Here is a 22444-nt window from a genome sequence, read left to right as displayed (position 1 = left end):
GGAGGATGCCACACAAGGTACCCACCTGCCCTTCAGAATCTTGTCATCTAATGTATTTGCACACATTGATTGCCAAGCCTTTGGAAGCAATTTGGGTATAAAAAAGTGTATACAGTGCCACACTAAATGTTAGGCCTGAGTGCTGCTATCACGAAATGAATACATATATGTACGATCTACTTCTAGCTTCAGACGGGACTTCTCTCTGTGCTCGTCTTGTTGGATCTTAGTGCTGCTTTTGACACTATTGACCATCAAATCCTATTACACAGACAAGAACATTTACTTGGAATTACAGCGACTGCTTTAAGTTGGTTTGAATCCTACTTATCAGATCGATCTCAGTTTGTACATGTTAATGATAAGTCCTCTATGCACACCAAAGTTAGCCATGGAGTGCCACAAGGTTCAGTGCTTGGACCGATTCTCTTTACATTATATATGCTTCCTCTGAGAAATATTATGAGGACACACTCCATACAGTTTCATTGTTATGCAGATGAGCTTTACGTATCAATGAAGCTCGATGGCACCAGTCAGTTGTGTAAGCTAGAAAGCTAGCCTTAAGTAGGTTAGGACCTGGATGACCAGAATTTTTTTGCTACTTAACTCAGACAAGACTGAAGTTATTGTGCTAGGCCCTAAAAACCTCAGAGAGACTTTTTCTAATGATGTGACTGTCCCTAATGACATCAGCCTGGCATCTAGCACCACTGTTAGGAATCTAGGAGTTCTATTTGATCAAGATATGTCCTTTAACTCTCACATCAGGCAAATTTCAAGAACAGCCTATTTTCATCTTCGTAATATATCTAAGATCAGGAATATCCTGTAGCAAAATGATGCAGAAAAACTAGTTCATGTATTTGTTACCTTCAGGTTGGATTATTGTAATTCTCTCTTGTCAGGGTGCTCTGGTAAGTCTCTAAAGACTCTTCAACTAGTCCAGAATGCTGCAGCTCATGTACTGACTAGAACTAGTAAAAGGGACCACATTACTCCTGTGTTGGCTTCTCTGCATTGGCTCCCTATACAGTCTAGAATAGAATTCAAGATCCTTCTTCTCACTTACAAAGCTCTAAATGGCCAGGCACCATCTTACCTGAAGGAGCTACTAGTGCAGTGCTACCCTTCGAGAACATTAAGGTCCCAGAATGCGGGCCTGCTAGTGGTACCTCCAGTCTCTAAATGTACTATGGGGGGTAAAGCCTTCAGTTATCAGGCTCCTCTCCTCTGGAATCATCTTCCAGCCGGGGTCCAGGAGGCAGACACACTCTGTATTTTTAAGAATAGACTTAAAACTTTCCTTTTTGATAAATCTTATAGTTAGGGCTGGTGCTGGTGTAGACCAGCTCTTAATTATGCTGCTATAGGCTTAGACTACCGGGGGAACTGGCACCTTGGGCTCCTCTCTCTCTCTCACTCTCTCTCTCACTGTGCATATACAGTACATCATATTACGGCATGCATCTATCTGTAAATCTCAGTCACTAACCACCTATTTTCCTGGGAGCTCTTGAGCTCTCTTAGGCTCCTCGAGATCGTTGGTTGACGGCCTGCCAGAACAACCCCCCCCTCCCCACGGGATCGTTGATGGACGGCTTGCCTGAACATTTTTTTTGTACTTTATTTCAGCAAGTTGACCAATTTCATCTATTAAATATTTATTTTCTTGTCCGTCATATAACATTTTTCTACTACTTCACTTATGCTCATAGTAAATATCCAAACACAACATATAGTTAGTAAGAACAGTTGCTGTTTTGTAAAAGGTGGACGTGTCCTGCATTAAATTGCTAGCAGAGGGTAAGTGGGATGTTCAACTGCAATAATTGATAGTCGTGTAGCAACAAGGAAAGGTCAGAGCACATTAACGAAAGTGGGTCCCAGAATTCTGCTCCTTGCAGTGACGTTGGTGCCATTCACCACCTAAACACCATGTAGTAGTAAGGTGCTCACATTGGTGAATCCTCTATATTTTAGGTATATTTTTTATCACCTGAGCAATCATGCTCATGCAGGCAGGGTGAAAGCCTACATATGTTAAGATGCATGGTTAAATAAAAGCTAGGTTCCATGACAGAAGAGCTCTGCTCAAGGAGGCAGTGTGAATCGAGTAATTTCAGTCAGAAATAAATGAGGTGACATAGAAGTAGCAGTCACCCAGCAGTGTAACAGTTTATTAGTCCAAAACCTTGAAAACAACACAGTTCAGAGCAGGAGGCAGGGCTGCAGTCTTACACGCTTATCTGCGCTTCCCTTAAGATTCAAGATTTTTATGTGTCACATGCTCATAGAGATGTGCAGTGAAATGTAAAGACTGTTCCACAAGGCCATGAAATAAATACTCAATTTACTAATACACATATATACAGTAATATAGAACTATAATGTAAAATTAAAAAAGAAATATTTGAATATACAAAATATAGAAAAATCTAAACAGTGTAAAGTGTCCAGAGTGTCAAAGTGGAATGTGTGGTGTGTGTGTGCATCATGTAGTCACAGTTCTGTTTTTTTATTCATGCGGTGCTATGTTTTTAACTGAGGAGGGTGGAATTAACAGTCCGGACAGCCTGAGGAAAGACGCTCTTCCTGGGTCTTTCTGTGTTTGCCTTGATGTGTTTATGTTGCTGCCAGAGGGTAGCAACATAAACAGTCCGATACCTGGGTGGTGGGGATCACTCATGATTCTGTTTGCCCTGGCTGTGCTCCGTCTTGTGATGTCCTGGAGGGTGCGGGAGTGTTGTACCTATAATAATAATAATAATAAATTAGATTTATATAGCTCTGTTCTAAATACTCAAAGACGCTGTTCTGTGGGTTACACCAGCTGTTGTTGGTCATAAACGAACCCCTCCACCCTTTGACTTGCTAGATTCCTCCGTCCTGTCCTTGCGAAACAGAGAACGAGTCAGATGGCATGATGGCTGGATTCGGCACAGGAGTGAGCCATGTTTCCGTCAGGCAGATTATGTTACAGTCCCTCATGTCCCGTTGGTATTTTACCCGACCCCTCAGATCATCCATCTTGTTATCCAGGGACTGGACGTTGGCAAGAAGCCTGCTTGGCAGGGGTGGGCGGTGGGCCTGAGTCCTTAGCCTGTCTCGGACACCTCCTCGTCTTCCTCGGTGCTTTTTCCTCCTCCGGCCATTGTTCCCGTCCCGTGTTGTGTTATGCAGGAGTTCGACCGGCAATCACTGATCATCATTGAAACAGCTGGAAACTGTGTTTGTGACCAGTCTCTTTGTGTCCAAAAGCGTATTGCAATCATAAATTATCTTTGCCGAAAGAGCTGATGTAAAAAAGTTCACAAATACAACATAAATAAAGAAAAGAAAACACAGCCTCAACGGAGCGACCCGGATGGGGTCTGGACACGGCCGCGCCATCTTAGATCCGTTTCCCAGCCACTATAGCAGTATTTATGACTGTAAGATTTATATAATTATACTATAGGTACTGTGTCTGTCCCCCGGCCCAGACAATTAAATGCGGACTATTAAACATTACATCCTAAATCTCTATTAGAAAATGACCTGATATCAGATAATCATATTGATTTACTTTAACAGAAACCTTTCTGTGTCAAGATAAATATGTTAGTTTCAATGAATCCACCCCTCCCAATCATTTTAATACTCATAAACCTCGAGACACTGGCCGAGGTGGTGGAGTAGCAGCTATTTTTAATTCTAGCCCTTGACAAAAGCTGAATTATAGGTCTTTTGAAAGCATTGTGTAGCCTAGGCTTAACTATGACACACTCTTATATTGTTTAATTTTAAAAAACATTCCTTTTATTTTGAAAAGAACATATAAATGTAGTGGAGGTGTAACTCAAGATATAAATCCTTTTACATACTATGCATAAAGATGATTGAAACATGACAAATACAATCCTATCTAGTTGTCTGATCAAATCATTGAGTGTGACTATAACCCTAACCCTTCATTATTTTAGTTTGTTATTTTTCATACTTGAATACCTGTCATACCTGTTTATGTATGTATGAACCATATACTGTGTATTTAATATACAGGTTCAAACTTTCATTCTGGTGTGGAAATTCTCTTTATAGATATCATCATTCCAAATGAATTCACCAAATTTATTGAGTTTGTTGTAAAACATGTCTGGTAGTGACAATGGGAGTGTTTGGAAATAGTATAAACATTTAGAGAATACTTATTTTTATAATATTTATTCGCCCGATCATAGATATAGGCAGATTAGACCAGCGATTCAATGCTTCAGTGCACAAGGGGGTCATCATTTGCTGAGATTATGTTATTGAGTACAGGGGTACCCAAGTACTTAAAACCTTCAGTGGTTTTTATAAATTGAGTGTTTACTTTGGAATTTTTTTCTTTCCTCCTCATTGAGAAACATTAATACTGATTTAGAGTTATTCATTTTATATCCAGAAAACTCTCCAAAGTTTTCAAAAACTTTCATCAAATTAGGGATGCTATTTTTTAAATTTGCCAGGAAAAATATGATGTCATCAGCATATAATTAAATATGATGATCTCTCCCCCCTATGGTAACGCCTGATATTCTTATATGCTCTTCTATTGCCAGCGTGAATAGTAATGGAGACAGAGGGCAACCCTGCCTGGTTGGTTAAAGGGCCTTGAGATGTTTGTAGGAGCCATGTTTGTGAAGTGCAAACACAAATTGTTCCAGCAGGTGTCGCCTTTGGGTTAAGGTGAAACTCTATATAGGTAGGAACTATCACTGGGGTGTCAGGTGTTGTTAGACGGGGAGCAATTACACTTTTTTGACTGCTGTACGTCACGTTATGAGGGAACAGGAGTGATTGTAAATGGACGTGGCTGGATTATTGTTTGAACAGTTCACGTGACAGTAATCAAGACATTGATGGAATGAGAAATAAATATTCCTAAACGAAGAAGATATTGGACTGTCTTATTTCAAATTCTTACGCTCAGGAGCGCAATTAATAGGCTAGATTAGTCCGTCTATGTAGCCCCGCAGTGGCTTTAAGTTTTAGGCTTAGCCGCTATATTCAAGTCAAAAAAGTTGTTAACGACGCTTGAAGAGCTTCACCACAACGGCAATCAAGTGGATCATTGCTAGTAATTTTCCAGCTGACAGGACGCTGGAAATCGGAAACTACAAGCCGGGTGTAAACACCGGAGCCAGCCGGCCGCAGCATCCATCTTTCGGCGAGAGGACTCCAGCTACAACACCATTGCCTGCTGAGGTTCGGGGCTGATAAGCAGATCGCTTCTCTCGGTTTGAGTGACTGTGCCTGTGGGAGGATTTCAGGAGCTGATCTTCATGCAGTGGCAGAGGAGTTTGCATCGGGATCGTCCAGGCGCCCAACGTGAGGTAGACTATGTGTAGCGCTACTAGGTATAATGAATGGCCATTCAAATTTTGTGTGCACAGCGATCGCTACAAATCTGTAAAGGGCGTAATTCCAATGCATTGGTGGTCGAAGCCACAGGACGATTGACTTTGTTTGCGTGTTGCGAGCTGACTGTGAACAATGGATACGCGCGTTAATGACATTAACAGCCCCACCGAGGCTATTGCGCAATCAGCGGAAACGAACACTTTAGGTGTTGATAAACAAACGGACAAACAAAAACGTGCTGTAAAATTAACTCCTACAGCCTTTCCCGAAAAGTTGGAAATGTTGCAAAGTGAAAGAAAAGCTAAGCTAAATAAGGCTAGCAAATTAAGAGCAAATGTGCAGGGGCTTATGCAAAAAGATGATAACAAATGAGAGGTGCAACGTGTTTATAATGAGCTTGTCAATTTGTGTGATGAAGCAAAAGGTATTCATGGGTCTGTGTTGTGTATGTTACCTGCTGATGAAAAGGAAAGGCATGAAACATGGTTTAAAGCAAAAATGATGTTTAATGATGAATGTATTGCTGACATCAAAAGGTGGGTGGTATCTTCTGAACAAAATGCATGCAAAGGTGATCATGAACTGGATAATGGTGATGATGATGTCAACCCCGAGGACAGTGTTTCAAATGTTTCTAGCAAATACTCAAGCAAAAAAAGCTCATCCAGTGGAAAGTCAAGCACAGCTTCCTCTGCAAGAATTAAAGCCGAGGCTGATCGAGCTGCACTGTTGGCTCATGTAGAAGCTTTAAAGGAAATGCATGCTCTGGAGGAACAAGAGCAACAGCTAAAAAGGAGGAGAGAACAGCTTGAGTTGCAAGCTAAGCTAGCTGCATCTACTGCGAAATTAACAGTTCTATGGGTCTCTGACATTCAGTCTTCCCAAAACATCATCTAATGCAATGAATTCCTACCTTGAAAAGGACATGAGGAAAAAAGGAACATCTAACAAGCTCAATGTAATGGCAACAGAATACAAACCTGCAAATCAGAGCAAACTACAGCAAAGGACGGATTGGTCACTGCCTGCAAGTAACCCAGCAGCAAACATATGGCGGCCTCAGGAGGCCAGTCAGAAATGTACAGCTAGACCAAAGGAGTGGATGGATATGGGGATGCAGAGTTACCATCATGAGTCAAAAGGAAGCACCATTACATCATTTGGAACACACCCCATTCAATACTCAATCAATGGAGGAAAGGAGACTTGAAGATATTTGCAACATAATGCAAAAGCAAAATGAGATAACAGCAGCCATTGTTCATCAACAACGCTTAATGTTATTGCCAGCAAGAGACATTCCAGTATTTGATGGGAATCCTCTTCACTACATCTCCTTTAAAAGAGCATTTGAACATGGAGTGGAGGAAAAAGTTGGAAAAGCCGATTGCTTGTATTACCTCAAACAGTTCACCAGAGGGCAGCCAAGGGACCTGGTGCGTAGCTGTCAATATATGGCACCGGATCATGGCTATGCTCATGCAAAGCATCTGTTGCAGGAACATTTTGGCAACGAGTATAAAATTGCAACAGCATACATGGAGAAAATCTTGGATTGGCCTGCAATAAAAGCCGAAGATGTGAATGCTTTGCAAGCTTACTCTCTTTTTCTGCATTCATGCTGTAACGTAATGGAGAAGCTGCAGTACTTGAGAGAATTAGACATGTCAAGCAACATGAGAGCAGTCATGTCGAAATTGTCGTTTAAGCTGAGAGAGCGCTGGAGAAGCGTAGCACATGATATATCGGAAACATCACATCACAGAGCTCTGTTCAAAGATTTGGTTGCATTCATTGAAAAACATGTCAGGATCTTATAGGACCCTCTATTTGGTGACATTCGAGATTCACCGCCTGGAACAACTGCAAGGGCTGTAAACAAGCTGAAACCACAGACAGTAAATCGAGTGAAAGGGAACAGGTTTGCTACCACAGTTGCCACTGTGCAAGCTGTCGAGAGCTCCTCAGAATTAAGGGCAGTCTTACCAGCTCACGGATCTGCGTGTGTGCTGTACCCAAAATCACTCATTGGAAGAATGTCAGTCTTTCAAAAGAGATAGGACAGTGGATAGAGTTGGAAATCAGGGAGAAAGAGAGTGGGGAATGACATGCTGGAAGGAAGCCATGGGTCGGATTCGAGCCCAGGCCGCCTGCTTCGAGGACTACGGCCTCCATACATGGGGCGCGTGCTCTAACCACTGTGCCACCAGCACCCCACAAGTTGTCTTTTAAAGGTTTTATAGAATTCTATTGGTAGCCCATCTGGCCCAGGTGCTTTACCACTATTTATATCTTCTATAGCTTCACAACTGTTATCTGTTGTTAGCGGATTATCTAGGGTTATTTTTTCCTCCTCTGATAAAGTCTGAAATTGTAGCTGGTTAACAAAAGTATCCTGGACTTCTCTGTTCCCTGTACATTCTGACTTGTAGAGTGGTTTGTAAAATTCTTTAAAATTGTCATTTATTTCTGATGGTTCTATAGTTAGACTGCCAGATACTGATTTTATACAATTAATTGCTTTGTCAACCTGAATTTTCTTTATCCTCGAAGCCAATAATTTCCCTGTTTTTTCCCCTTGGTCATAATATGTTTGTTTAGTCCACATTAGACTTCTAGCCACTCTCTCAGTTGTTAGTTTGTCATAATTAGCTTGCTTGTTTTTCAGGGTCGTTGTTCGAATAAAATTCAGTTTCAGCCTTTTTTATTTGTCTTACTAGTGCTTGTAACTCTTGGTTGTGTCGTTTGTTTTTAGAGCTGGTGTAGCTAATAATTTCCCCTCTTATATAGGCTTTAAACGCCTCCCATCTAATACTGGCTGTGATTTCATTCTTATTTAATTCAAAGTACTTATCAAAACAAAACTCCACAAACTTAACGATGGCTGGGTCCTGAAGAAAAAAACTTGTAACCTCAATCTTCCTGAACAATGCTCAATCCTACCTAATTGAATCTCCATAGAGACTGCTGCGTGGTCACTGATACACTTCACCAACTTTTTTGAAGCCGAAATCTTTTCATGAAAATTTTCAACTTTTTTAAAGCCGAAATCCTTTTCGTGAAAATTTTCGACTTTTTTGAAGCGGAAATCTTTTCATGAAAATGTTCAACTTTTTTGAAGCCGAAATACGTCATGAAAATGTTCAACTTTTTTGAAGCTGAAATACGTCATGAAAATTTTTAAACTTTTTTGATGCAGAAATTCTTTCATGAAAATTTTCAACTTTTTTGAAGCCGAAATCTTTTCATGAAAATGTTCAACTTTTTTGAAGCCGAAATACGTCACGAAAATGTTAAACTTTTTTGGAGCTGAAATACGTCATGAAAATTTTCGACTTTTTTGAAGCCGAAATACTTCATGAACATTTTCAACTTTTTTGAAGCCAAAATCTTTTCATGAAAATTTTCAACTTTTTTGAAGCCGAAATCTTTTCATGAAAATTTTCAACTTTTTTGAAGCCGAAATTCTTTCATGAAAATTTTCAACTTTTTTGATGCCGAAATACTTCTTGAAAATTTTAAACTTTTTTGAAGCCGAAATCTTTTCATGAAAATTTTCGACTTTTTTGATGCCGAAATACTTCTTGAAAATTTTAAACTTTTTGAAGCTGAAATACGTCATGAAAATTTTCAACTTTTTTAAAGCCGAAATTCTTCATGAAAATTTTCGACTTTTTTGAAGCCGAAATACTTTATGAAAATTTTCAACTTTTTTGAAGCCGAAATTCTTTCATGAAAAATTTCAACTTTTTTGAAGCCGAAATACATCACGAAAATGTTCAACTTTTTTGAAGCTGAAATACGTCATGAAAATTTTCAACTTTTTTGAAGCCGAAATTCTTTCATGAAAATTTTCGACTTTTTTGAAGCCGACATACTTCATGAACATTTTCAACTTTTTTGAAGCCGAAATCTTATCATGAAAATTTTCAACTTTTTTGAAGCCGAAATTCTTTCATGAAAATTTTCAACTTTTTTGATGCTGAAATACTTCATGAATATTTTCAACTTTTTTGAAGCCCAAATACTTCATGAAAATTTTCAACTTTTTTGAAGCCCAAATACTTCATGAAAATTTTCGACTTTTTTGAAGCCGACATACTTCATGAACATTTTCAACTTTTTTGAAGCCGAAATCCTGTCGTGAAAATTTTCGACTTTTTTGAAGCCAAAATATGTCATGAAAATGTTCAACTTTTTTAAAGCCGAAATTCTTTCATGAAAATTTTCGACTTTTTTGAAGCCGAAATACTTCATGAACATTTTCAACTTTTTTGAAGCCGAAATCTTTTCATGAAAAATTTCAACTTTTTTTAAGCCGAAATACGTCACGAAAATGTTCAACTTTTTTGAAGCTGAAATACGTCATGAAAATTTTTAAACTTTTTTGATGCAGAAATTCTTTCATGAAAATTTTCAACTTTTTTGAAGCCGAAATCTTTTCATGAAAATTTTCAACTTTTTTAAAGCCGAAATCCTTTTTGTGAAAATTTTCGACTTTTTTGAAGCCGAAATCTTTTCATGAAAATGTTCAACTTTTTTGAAGCCGAAATACGTCATGAAAATGTTCAACTTTTTTGAAGCTGAAATACGTCATGAAAATTTTTAAACTTTTTTGATGCAGAAATTCTTTCATGAAAATTTTCAACTTTTTTGAAGCCGAAATCTTTTCATGAAAATCTTCAACTTTTTTGAAGCCGAAATTCTTTCATGAAAATTTTCAACTTTTTTGATGCCGAAATACTTCTTGAAAATTTTAAACTTTTTTGAAGCCGAAATTCTTTCATGAAAAATGTCAACTTTTTTTAAGCCGAAATACGTCACGAAAATGTTCAACTTTTTTGAAGCTGAAATCTTTTCATGAAAATTTTCAACTTTTTTGAAGTCGAAATTCTTTCATGAAAAATGTCAACTTTTTTTAAGCCGAAATACGTCACGAAAATGTTCAACTTTTTTGAAGCCGAAATTCTTTCATGAAAAATTTCAAATTTTTTGAAGCCGAAATACATCACGAAAATGTTCAACTTTTTTGAAGCTGAAATACGTCATGAAAATTTTCAACTTTTTTAAAGCCGAAATTCTTTCATGAAAATTTTCGACTTTTTTGAAGCCGACATACTTCATGAACATTTTCAACTTTTTTGAAGCCGAAATTCTTTCATGAAAATTTTCAACTTTTTTAAAGCTGAAATTCTTTCATGAAAATTTTCAACTTTTTTGAAGCTGAAATATGTCATGAAAATGTTCAACTTTTTTAAAGTCGAAATTCTTTCATGAAAATTTTCGACTTTTTTGAAGCCGACATACTTCATGAACATTTTCAACTTTTTTGAAGCCGAAATTCTTTCATGAAAATTTTCAACTTTTTTGATGCCGAAATACTTCATGAATATTTTCAACTTTTTTGAAGCCCAAATACTTCATGAAAATTTTCGACTTTTTTGAAGCCGACATACTTCATGAACATTTTCAACTTTTTTGAAGCCGAAATCCTGTCGTGAAAATTTTCGACTTTTTTGAAGCCAAAATATGTCATGAAAATTTTCGACTTTTTTGAAGCCGAAATCTTTTCATGAAAATGTTCAACTTTTTTGAAGCCGAAATACGTCATGAAAATTTTCAACTTTTTTAAAGCCGAAATTCTTTCATGAAAATTTTCGACTTTTTTGAAGCCGAAATACTTCATGAACATTTTCAACTTTTTTGAAGCCGACATCTTTTCATGAAAAATTTCAACTTTTTTTAAGACGAAATACGTCACGAAAATGTTCAACTTTTTTGAAGCTGAAATACGTCATGAAAATTTTCGACTTTTTTGAAGCCGAAATACTTCACGAAAATGTTCAACTTTTTTGAAGCTGAAATACGTCATGAAAATTTTCAACTTTTTTAAAGCCGAAATTCTTTCATGAAAATCTTCGACTTTTTTGAAGCCGACATACTTCATGAAAAATTTCAACTTTTTTTAAGCCGAAATACGTCACGAAAATGTTCAACTTTTTTGAAGCTGAAATACGTCATGAAAATCTTCAACTTTTTTGAAGCCGAAATTCTTTCATGAAAATTTTCAACTTTTTTGAAGCCGAAATTCTTTCATGAAAAATGTCAACTTTTTTAAAGCCGAAATACGTCACGAAAACGTTCAACCTTTTTGAAGCTGAAATACGTCATGAAAATTTTCGACTTTTTTGAAGCCGACATACTTCATGAACATTTTCAACTTTTTTGAAGCCGAAATCCTGTCGTGAAAATTTTCGACTTTTTTGAAACCAACATATGTCATGAAAATGTTCAACTTTTTTAAAGCCGAAATTCTTTCATGAAAATTTTCGACTTTTTTGAAGCCGAAATACTTCATGAACATTTTCAACTTTTTTGAAGCCGAAATACATCACGAAAATGTTCAACTTTTTTGAAGCTGAAATACGTCATGAAAATTTTCAACTTTTTTGAAGCCGAAATTCTTTCATGAAAATTTTCAACTTTTTTGAAGCCGACATACTTCATGAACATTTTCAACTTTTTTGAAGCCGAAATCTTATCATGAAAATTTTCGACTTTTTTGAAGCCGAAATTCTTTCATGAAAATTTTCAACTTTTTTGATGCTGAAATACTTCATGAATATTTTCAACTTTTTTGAAGCCCAAATACTTCATGAAAATTTTCAACTTTTTTGAAGCCCAAATACTTCATGAAAATTTTCGACTTTTTTGAAGCCGACATACTTCATGAACATTTTCAACTTTTTTGAAGCCGAAATCCTGTCGTGAAAATTTTCGACTTTTTTGAAGCCAAAATATGTCATGAAAATGTTCAACTTTTTTAAAGCCGAAATTCTTTCATGAAAATTTTCGACTTTTTTGAAGCCGAAATACTTCATGAACATTTTCAACTTTTTTGAAGCCGAAATCTTTTCATGAAAAATTTCAACTTTTTTTAAGCCGAAATACGTCACGAAAATGTTCAACTTTTTTGAAGCCGAAATACATCACGAAAATGTTCAACTTTTTTGAAGCTGAAATACGTCATGAAAATTTCAACTTTTTTGAAGCCGAAATTCTTTCATGAAAATTTTCGACTTTTTTGAAGCCGACATACTTCATGAACATTTTCAACTTTTTTGAAGCCGAAATCTTATCATGAAAATTTTCAACTTTTTTGAAGCCCAAATACTTCATGAAAATTTTCAACTTTTTTGAAGCCCAAATACTTCATGAAAATTTTCGACTTTTTTGAAGCCGACATACTTCATGAACATTTTCAACTTTTTTGAAGCCGAAATCCTGTCGTGAAAATTTTCGACTTTTTTGAAGCCAAAATATGTTATGAAAATGTTCAACTTTTTTAAAGCCGAAATTCTTTCATGAAAATTTTCGACTTTTTTGAAGCCGAAATACTTCATGAACATTTTCAACTTTTTTGAAGCCGAAATCTTTTCATGAAAAATTTCAACTTTTTTTAAGCCGAAATACGTCACGAAAATGTTCAACTTTTTTGAAGCTGAAATACGTCATGAAAATTTTCGACTTTTTTGAAGCCGAAATACTTCATGAACATTTTCAACTTTTTTGAAGCCGAAATCTTTTCATGAAAATTTTCAACTTTTTTGAAGCCGACATACTTCATGAACATTTTCAACTTTTTTGAAGCCGAAATCCTGTCGTGAAAATTTTCGACTTTTTTGAAGCCAAAATATGTCATGAAAATGTTCAACTTTTTTAAAGCCGAAATTCTTTCATGAAAATTTTCGACTTTTTTGAAGCCGAAATACTTCATGAACATTTTCAACTTTTTTGAAGCCGAAATCTTTTCATGAAAAATTTCAACTTTTTTTAAGCCGAAATACGTCACGAAAATGTTCAACTTTTTTGAAGCTGAAATACGTCATGAAAATTTTCGACTTTTTTGAAGCCGAAATACTTCATGAACATTTTCAACTTTTTTGAAGCCGAAATCTTTTCATGAAAATTTTCAACTTTTTTGAAGCCGAAATCTTTTCATGAAAATCTTCAACTTTTTTGAAGCCGAAATTCTTTCATGAAAATTTTCAACTTTTTTGATGCCGAAATACTTCTTGAAAATTTTAAACTTTTTTGAAGCCGAAATTCTTTCATGAAAAATTTCAACTTTTTTTAAGCCGAAATACGTCACGAAAATGTTCAACTTTTTTGAAGCTGAAATACGTCATGAAAATTTTCGACTTTTTTGAAGCCGAAATACTTCACGAAAATGTTCAACTTTTTTGAAGCTGAAATACGGCATGAAAATTTTCAACTTTTTTAAAGCCGAAATTCTTTCATGAAAATCTTCGACTTTTTTGAAGCCGACATACTTCATGAACATTTTCAACTTTTTTGAAGCCGAAATACCTCATGAATATTTTCAACTTTTTTGAAGCCCAAATACTTCATGAAAATTTTCAACTTTTTTGAAGCCCAAATACTTCATGAAAATTTTCGACTTTTTTGAAGCCGACATACTTCATGAACATTTTCAACTTTTTTGAAGCCGAAATCCTGTCGTGAAAATTTTCGACTTTTTTGAAGCCAAAATATGTCATGAAAATGTTCAACTTTTTTAAAGCCGAAATTCTTTCATGAAAATTTTCGACTTTTTTGAAGCCGAAATCTTTTCATGAAAAATTTCAACTTTTTTTAAGCCGAAATACGTCACGAAAATGTTCAACTTTTTTGAAGCTGAAATTCTTTCATGAAAATTTTCGACTTTCTTGAAGCCGAAATACTTCATGAACATTTTCAACTTTTTTGAAGCCGAAATCTTTTCATGAAAATTTTCAACTTTTTTGATGCCGAAATACTTCATGAATATTTTCAACTTTTTTGAAGCCCAAATACTTCATGAAAATTTTCGACTTTTTTGAAGCCGACATACTTCATGAACATTTTCAACTTTTTTGAAGCCGAAATCCTGTCGTGAAAATTTTCGACTTTTTTGAAGCCAAAATATGTCATGAAAATTTTCGACTTTTTTGAAGCCGAAATCTTTTCATGAAAATGTTCAACTTTTTTGAAGCCGAAATACGTCATGAAAATTTTCAACTTTTTTAAAGCCGAAATTCTTTCATGAAAATTTTCGACTTTTTTGAAGCCGAAATACTTCATGAACATTTTCAACTTTTTTGAAGCCGACATCTTTTCATGAAAAATTTCAACTTTTTTTAAGACGAAATACGTCACGAAAATGTTCAACTTTTTTGAAGCTGAAATACGTCATGAAAATTTTCGACTTTTTTGAAGCCGAAATACTTCACGAAAATGTTCAACTTTTTTGAAGCTGAAATACGTCATGAAAATTTTCAACTTTTTTAAAGCCGAAATTCTTTCATGAAAATCTTCGACTTTTTTGAAGCCGACATACTTCATGAAAAATTTCAACTTTTTTTAAGCCGAAATACGTCACGAAAATGTTCAACTTTTTTGAAGCTGAAATACGTCATGAAAATCTTCAACTTTTTTGAAGCCGAAATTCTTTCATGAAAATTTTCAACTTTTTTGAAGCCGAAATTCTTTCATGAAAAATGTCAACTTTTTTAAAGCCGAAATACGTCACGAAAACGTTCAACCTTTTTGAAGCTGAAATACGTCATGAAAATTTTCGACTTTTTTGAAGCCGACATACTTCATGAACATTTTCAACTTTTTTGAAGCCGAAATCCTGTCGTGAAAATTTTCGACTTTTTTGAAACCAAAATATGTCATGAAAATGTTCAACTTTTTTAAAGCCGAAATTCTTTCATGAAAATTTTCGACTTTTTTGAAGCCAAAATATGTTATGAAAATGTTCAACTTTTTTAAAGCCGAAATTCTTTCATGAAAATTTTCGACTTTTTTGAAGCCGAAATACTTCATGAACATTTTCAACTTTTTTGAAGCCGAAATCTTTTCATGAAAAATTTCAACTTTTTTTAAGCCGAAATACGTCACGAAAATGTTCAACTTTTTTGAAGCTGAAATACGTCATGAAAATTTTCGACTTTTTTGAAGCCGAAATACTTCATGAACATTTTCAACTTTTTTGAAGCCGAAATCTTTTCATGAAAATTTTCAACTTTTTTGAAGCCGACATACTTCATGAACATTTTCAACTTTTTTGAAGCCGAAATCCTGTCGTGAAAATTTTCGACTTTTTTGAAGCCAAAATATGTCATGAAAATGTTCAACTTTTTTAAAGCCGAAATTCTTTCATGAAAATTTTCGACTTTTTTGAAGCCGAAATACTTCATGAACATTTTCAACTTTTTTGAAGCCGAAATCTTTTCATGAAAAATTTCAACTTTTTTTAAGCCGAAATACGTCACGAAAATGTTCAACTTTTTTGAAGCTGAAATACGTCATGAAAATTTTCGACTTTTTTGAAGCCGAAATACTTCATGAACATTTTCAACTTTTTTGAAGCCGAAATCTTTTCATGAAAATTTTCAACTTTTTTGAAGCCGAAATCTTTTCATGAAAATCTTCAACTTTTTTGAAGCCGAAATTCTTTCATGAAAATTTTCAACTTTTTTGATGCCGAAATACTTCTTGAAAATTTTAAACTTTTTTGAAGCCGAAATTCTTTCATGAAAAATTTCAACTTTTTTTAAGCCGAAATACGTCACGAAAATGTTCAACTTTTTTGAAGCTGAAATACGTCATGAAAATTTTCGACTTTTTTGAAGCCGAAATACTTCACGAAAATGTTCAACTTTTTTGAAGCTGAAATACGGCATGAAAATTTTCAACTTTTTTAAAGCCGAAATTCTTTCATGAAAATCTTCGACTTTTTTGAAGCCGACATACTTCATGAACATTTTCAACTTTTTTGAAGCCGAAATACCTCATGAATATTTTCAACTTTTTTGAAGCCCAAATACTTCATGAAAATTTTCAACTTTTTTGAAGCCCAAATACTTCATGAAAATTTTCGACTTTTTTGAAGCCGACATACTTCATGAACATTTTCAACTTTTTTGAAGCCGAAATCCTGTCGTGAAAATTTTCGACTTTTTTGAAGCCAAAATATGTCATGAAAATGTTCAACTTTTTTAAAGCCGAAATTCTTTCATGAAAATTTTCGACTTTTTTGAAGCCGAAATCTTTTCATGAAAAATTTCAACTTTTTTTAAGCCGAAATACGTCACGAAAATGTTCAACTTTTTTGAAGCTGAAATTCTTTCATGAAAATTTTCGACTTTCTTGAAGCCGAAATACTTCATGAACATTTTCAACTTTTTTGAAGCCGAAATCTTTTCATGAAAATTTTCAACTTTTTTGATGCCGAAATACTTCATGAATATTTTCAACTTTTTTGAAGCCCAAATACTTCATGAAAATTTTCGACTTTTTTGAAGCCGACATACTTCATGAACATTTTCAACTTTTTTGAAGCCGAAATCCTGTCGTGAAAATTTTCGACTTTTTTGAAGCCAAAATATGTCATGAAAATTTTCGACTTTTTTGAAGCCGAAATCTTTTCATGAAAATGTTCAACTTTTTTGAAGCCGAAATACGTCATGAAAATTTTCAACTTTTTTAAAGCCGAAATTCTTTCATGAAAATTTTCGACTTTTTTGAAGCCGAAATACTTCATGAACATTTTCAACTTTTTTGAAGCCGACATCTTTTCATGAAAAATTTCAACTTTTTTTAAGACGAAATACGTCACGAAAATGTTCAACTTTTTTGAAGCTGAAATACGTCATGAAAATTTTCGACTTTTTTGAAGCCGAAATACTTCACGAAAATGTTCAACTTTTTTGAAGCTGAAATACGTCATGAAAATTTTCAACTTTTTTAAAGCCGAAATTCTTTCATGAAAATCTTCGACTTTTTTGAAGCCGACATACTTCATGAAAAATTTCAACTTTTTTTAAGCCGAAATACGTCACGAAAATGTTCAACTTTTTTGAAGCTGAAATACGTCATGAAAATCTTCAACTTTTTTGAAGCCGAAATTCTTTCATGAAAATTTTCAACTTTTTTGAAGCCGAAATTCTTTCATGAAAAATGTCAACTTTTTTAAAGCCGAAATACGTCACGAAAACGTTCAACCTTTTTGAAGCTGAAATACGTCATGAAAATTTTCGACTTTTTTGAAGCCGACATACTTCATGAACATTTTCAACTTTTTTGAAGCCGAAATCCTGTCGTGAAAATTTTCGACTTTTTTGAAACCAAAATATGTCATGAAAATGTTCAACTTTTTTAAAGCCGAAATTCTTTCATGAAAATTTTCGACTTTTTTGAAGCCGAAATACTTCATGAACATTTTCAACTTTTTTGAAGCCGAAATACATCACGAAAATGTTCAACTTTTTTGAAGCTGAAATACGTCATGAAAATTTTCAACTTTTTTGAAGCCGAAATTCTTTCATGAAAATTTTCGACTTTTTTGAAGCCGACATACTTCATGAACATTTTCAACTTTTTTGAAGCCGAAATCTTATCATGAAAATTTTCGACTTTTTTGAAGCCGAAATTCTTTCATGAAAATTTTCAACTTTTTTGATGCTGAAATACTTCATGAATATTTTCAACTTTTTTGAAGCCCAAATACTTCATGAAAATTTTCAACTTTTTTGAAGCCCAAATACTTCATGAAAATTTTCGACTTTTTTGAAGCCGACATACTTCATGAACATTTTCAACTTTTTTGAAGCCGAAATCCTGTCGTGAAAATTTTCGACTTTTTTGAAGCCAAAATATGTCATGAAAATGTTCAACTTTTTTAAAGCCGAAATTCTTTCATGAAAATTTTCGACTTTTTTGAAGCCGAAATACTTCATGAACATTTTCAACTTTTTTGAAGCCGAAATCTTTTCATGAAAAATTTCAACTTTTTTTAAGCCGAAATACGTCACGAAAATGTTCAACTTTTTTGAAGCCGAAATACATCACGAAAATGTTCAACTTTTTTGAAGCTGAAATACGTCATGAAAATTTTCAACTTTTTTGAAGCCGAAATTCTTTCATGAAAATTTTCGACTTTTTTGAAGCCGACATACTTCATGAACATTTTCAACTTTTTTGAAGCCGAAATCTTATCATGAAAATTTTCAACTTTTTTGAAGCCCAAATACTTCATGAAAATTTTCAACTTTTTTGAAGCCCAAATACTTCATGAAAATTTTCGACTTTTTTGAAGCCGACATACTTCATGAACATTTTCAACTTTTTTGAAGCCGAAATCCTGTCGTGAAAATTTTCGACTTTTTTGAAGCCAAAATATGTTATGAAAATGTTCAACTTTTTTAAAGCCGAAATTCTTTCATGAAAATTTTCGACTTTTTTGAAGCCGAAATACTTCATGAACATTTTCAACTTTTTTGAAGCCGAAATCTTTTCATGAAAAATTTCAACTTTTTTTAAGCCGAAATACGTCACGAAAATGTTCAACTTTTTTGAAGCTGAAATACGTCATGAAAATTTTCGACTTTTTTGAAGCCGAAATACTTCATGAACATTTTCAACTTTTTTGAAGCCGAAATCTTTTCATGAAAATTTTCAACTTTTTTGAAGCCGAAATTCTTTCATGAAAATTTTCAACTTTTTTGATGCTGAAATACTTCATGAATATTTTCAACTTTTTTGAAGCCCAAATACTTCATGAAAATTTTCAACTTTTTTGAAGCCCAAATACTTCATGAAAATTTTCGACTTTTTTGAAGCCGACATACTTCATGAACATTTTCAACTTTTTTGAAGCCGAAATCCTGTCGTGAAAATTTTCGACTTTTTTGAAGCCAAAATATGTCATGAAAATGTTCAACTTTTTTAAAGCCGAAATTCTTTCATGAAAATTTTCGACTTTTTTGAAGCCGAAATACTTCATGAACATTTTCAACTTTTTTGAAGCCGAAATCTTTTCATGAAAAATTTCAACTTTTTTTAAGCCGAAATACGTCACGAAAATGTTCAACTTTTTTGAAGCCGAAATACATCACGAAAATGTTCAACTTTTTTGAAGCTGAAATACGTCATGAAAATTTTCAACTTTTTTGAAGCCGAAATTCTTTCATGAAAATTTTCGACTTTTTTGAAGCCGACATACTTCATGAACATTTTCAACTTTTTTGAAGCCGAAATCTTATCATGAAAATTTTCAACTTTTTTGAAGCCGAAATTCTTTCATGAAAATTTTCAACTTTTTTGATGCTGAAATACTTCATGAATATTTTCAACTTTTTTGAAGCCCAAATACTTCATGAAAATTTTCAACTTTTTTGAAGCCCAAATACTTCATGAAAATTTTCGACTTTTTTGAAGCCGACATACTTCATGAACATTTTCAACTTTTTTGAAGCCGAAATCCTGTCGTGAAAATTTTCGACTTTTTTGAAGCCAAAATATGTCATGAAAATGTTCAACTTTTTTAAAGCCGAAATTCTTTCATGAAAATTTTCGACTTTTTTGAAGCCGAAATACTTCATGAACATTTTCAACTTTTTTGAAGCCGAAATCTTTTCATGAAAAATTTCAACTTTTTTTAAGCCGAAATACGTCACGAAAATGTTCAACTTTTTTGAAGCTGAAATACGTCATGAAAATTTTCGACTTTTTTGAAGCCGAAATACTTCATGAACATTTTCAACTTTTTTGAAGCCGAAATCTTTTCATGAAAATTTTCAACTTTTTTGAAGCCGAAATCTTTTCATGAAAATCTTCAACTTTTTTGAAGCCGAAATTCTTTCATGAAAATTTTCAACTTTTTTGATGCCGAAATACTTCTTGAAAATTTTAAACTTTTTTGAAGCCGAAATTCTTTCATGAAAAATGTCAACTTTTTTTAAGCCGAAATACGTCACGAAAATGTTCAACTTTTTTGAAGCTGAAATACGTCATGAAAATTTTCGACTTTTTTGAAGCCGAAATACTTCACGAAAATGTTCAACTTTTTTGAAGCTGAAATACGTCATGAAAATTTTCAACTTTTTTAAAGCCGAAATTCTTTCATGAAAATCTTCGACTTTTTTGAAGCCGAAATACTTTATGAAAATTTTAAACTTTTTTGAAGCCGAAATTCTTTCATGAAAAATTTCAACTTTTTTGAAGCCGAAATACATCACGAAAATGTTCAACTTTTTTGAAGCTGAAATACGTCATGAAAATTTTCAACTTTTTTGAAGCCGAAATTCTTTCATGAAAATTTTCGAATTTTTTGAAGCCGACATACTTCATGAACATTTTCAACTTTTTTGAAGCCGAAATCTTATCATGAAAATTTTCAACTTTTTTGAAGCCGAAATTCTTTCATGAAAATTTTCAACTTTTTTGATGCTGAAATACTTCATGAATATTTTCAACTTTTTTGAAGCCCAAATACTTCATGAAAATTTTCAACTTTTTTGAAGCCCAAATACTTCATGAAAATTTTCGACTTTTTTGAAGCCGACATACTTCATGAACATTTTCAACTTTTTTGAAGCCGAAATCCTGTCGTGAAAATTTTCGACTTTTTTGAAGCCAAAATATGTCATGAAAATGTTCAACTTTTTTAAAGCCGAAATTCTTTCATGAAAATTTTCGACTTTTTTGAAGCCGAAATACTTCATGAACATTTTCAACTTTTTTGAAGCCGAAATCTTTTCATGAAAAATTTCAACTTTTTTTAAGCCGAAATACGTCACGAAAATGTTCAACTTTTTTGAAGCCGAAATACATCACGAAAATGTTCAACTTTTTTGAAGCCCAAATACTTCATGAAAATTTTCAACTTTTTTGAAGCCGAAATTCTTTCATGAAAATTTTCGACTTTTTTGAAGCCGACATACTTCATGAACATTTTCAACTTTTTTGAAGCCGAAATCTTATCATGAAAATTTTCAACTTTTTTGAAGCCGAAATTCTTTCATGAAAATTTTCAACTTTTTTGATGCTGAAATACTTCATGAATATTTTCAACTTTTTTGAAGCCCAAATACTTCATGAAAATTTTCAACTTTTTTGAAGCCCAAATACTTTATGAAAATTTTCGACTTTTTTGAAGCCGACATACTTCATGAACATTTTCAACTTTTTTGATGCCGAAATCCTGTCGTGAAAATTTTCGACTTTTTTGAAGCCAAAATATGTCAAGAAAATGTTCAACTTTTTTAAAGCCGAAATTCTTTCATGAAAATTTTCGACTTTTTTGAAGCCGAAATACTTCATGAACATTTTCAACTTTTTTGAAGCCGAAATCTTTTCATGAAAAATTTCAACTTTTTTTAAGCCGAAATACGTCACGAAAATGTTCAACTTTTTTGAAGCTGAAATACGTCATGAAAATTTTCGACTTTTTTGAAGCCGAAATACTTCATGAACATTTTCAACTTTTTTGAAGCCGAAATCTTTTCATGAAAAATTTCAACTTTTTTTAAGACGAAATACGTCACGAAAATGTTCAACTTTTTTGAAGCTGAAATACGTCATGAAAATTTTCGACTTTTTTGAAGCCGAAATTCTTTCATGAAAATTTTCAACTTTTTTGATGCTGAAATACTTCATGAATATTTTCAACTTTTTTGAAGCCCAAATACTTCATGAAAATTTTCAACTTTTTTGAAGCCCAAATACTTCATGAAAATTTTCGACTTTTTTGAAGCCGACATACTTCATGAACATTTTCAACTTTTTTGAAGCCGAAATCCTGTCGTGAAAATTTTCGACTTTTTTGAAGCCAAAATATGTCATGAAAATGTTCAACTTTTTTAAAGCCGAAATTCTTTCATGAAAATTTTCGACTTTTTTGAAGCCGAAATACTTCATGAACATTTTCAACTTTTTTGAAGCCGAAATCTTTTCATGAAAAATTTCAACTTTTTTTAAGCCGAAATACGTCACGAAAATGTTCAACTTTTTTGAAGCCGAAATACATCACGAAAATGTTCAACTTTTTTGAAGCTGAAATACGTCATGAAAATTTTCAACTTTTTTGAAGCCGAAATTCTTTCATGAAAATTTTCGACTTTTTTGAAGCCGACATACTTCATGAACATTTTCAAATTTTTTGAAGCCGAAATCTTTTCATGAAAATCTTCAACTTTTTTGAAGCCGAAATTCTTTCATGAAAATTTTC

The sequence above is a fragment of the Labrus mixtus genome, chromosome 20 (genome assembly GCF_963584025.1).
Source record: "Labrus mixtus chromosome 20, fLabMix1.1, whole genome shotgun sequence".
Lineage (NCBI taxonomy): Eukaryota > Metazoa > Chordata > Actinopteri > Labriformes > Labridae > Labrus > Labrus mixtus.
The sequence above is the reverse complement of the archived record's forward strand: the minus strand, read 5'-3'. Positions refer to the sequence as shown.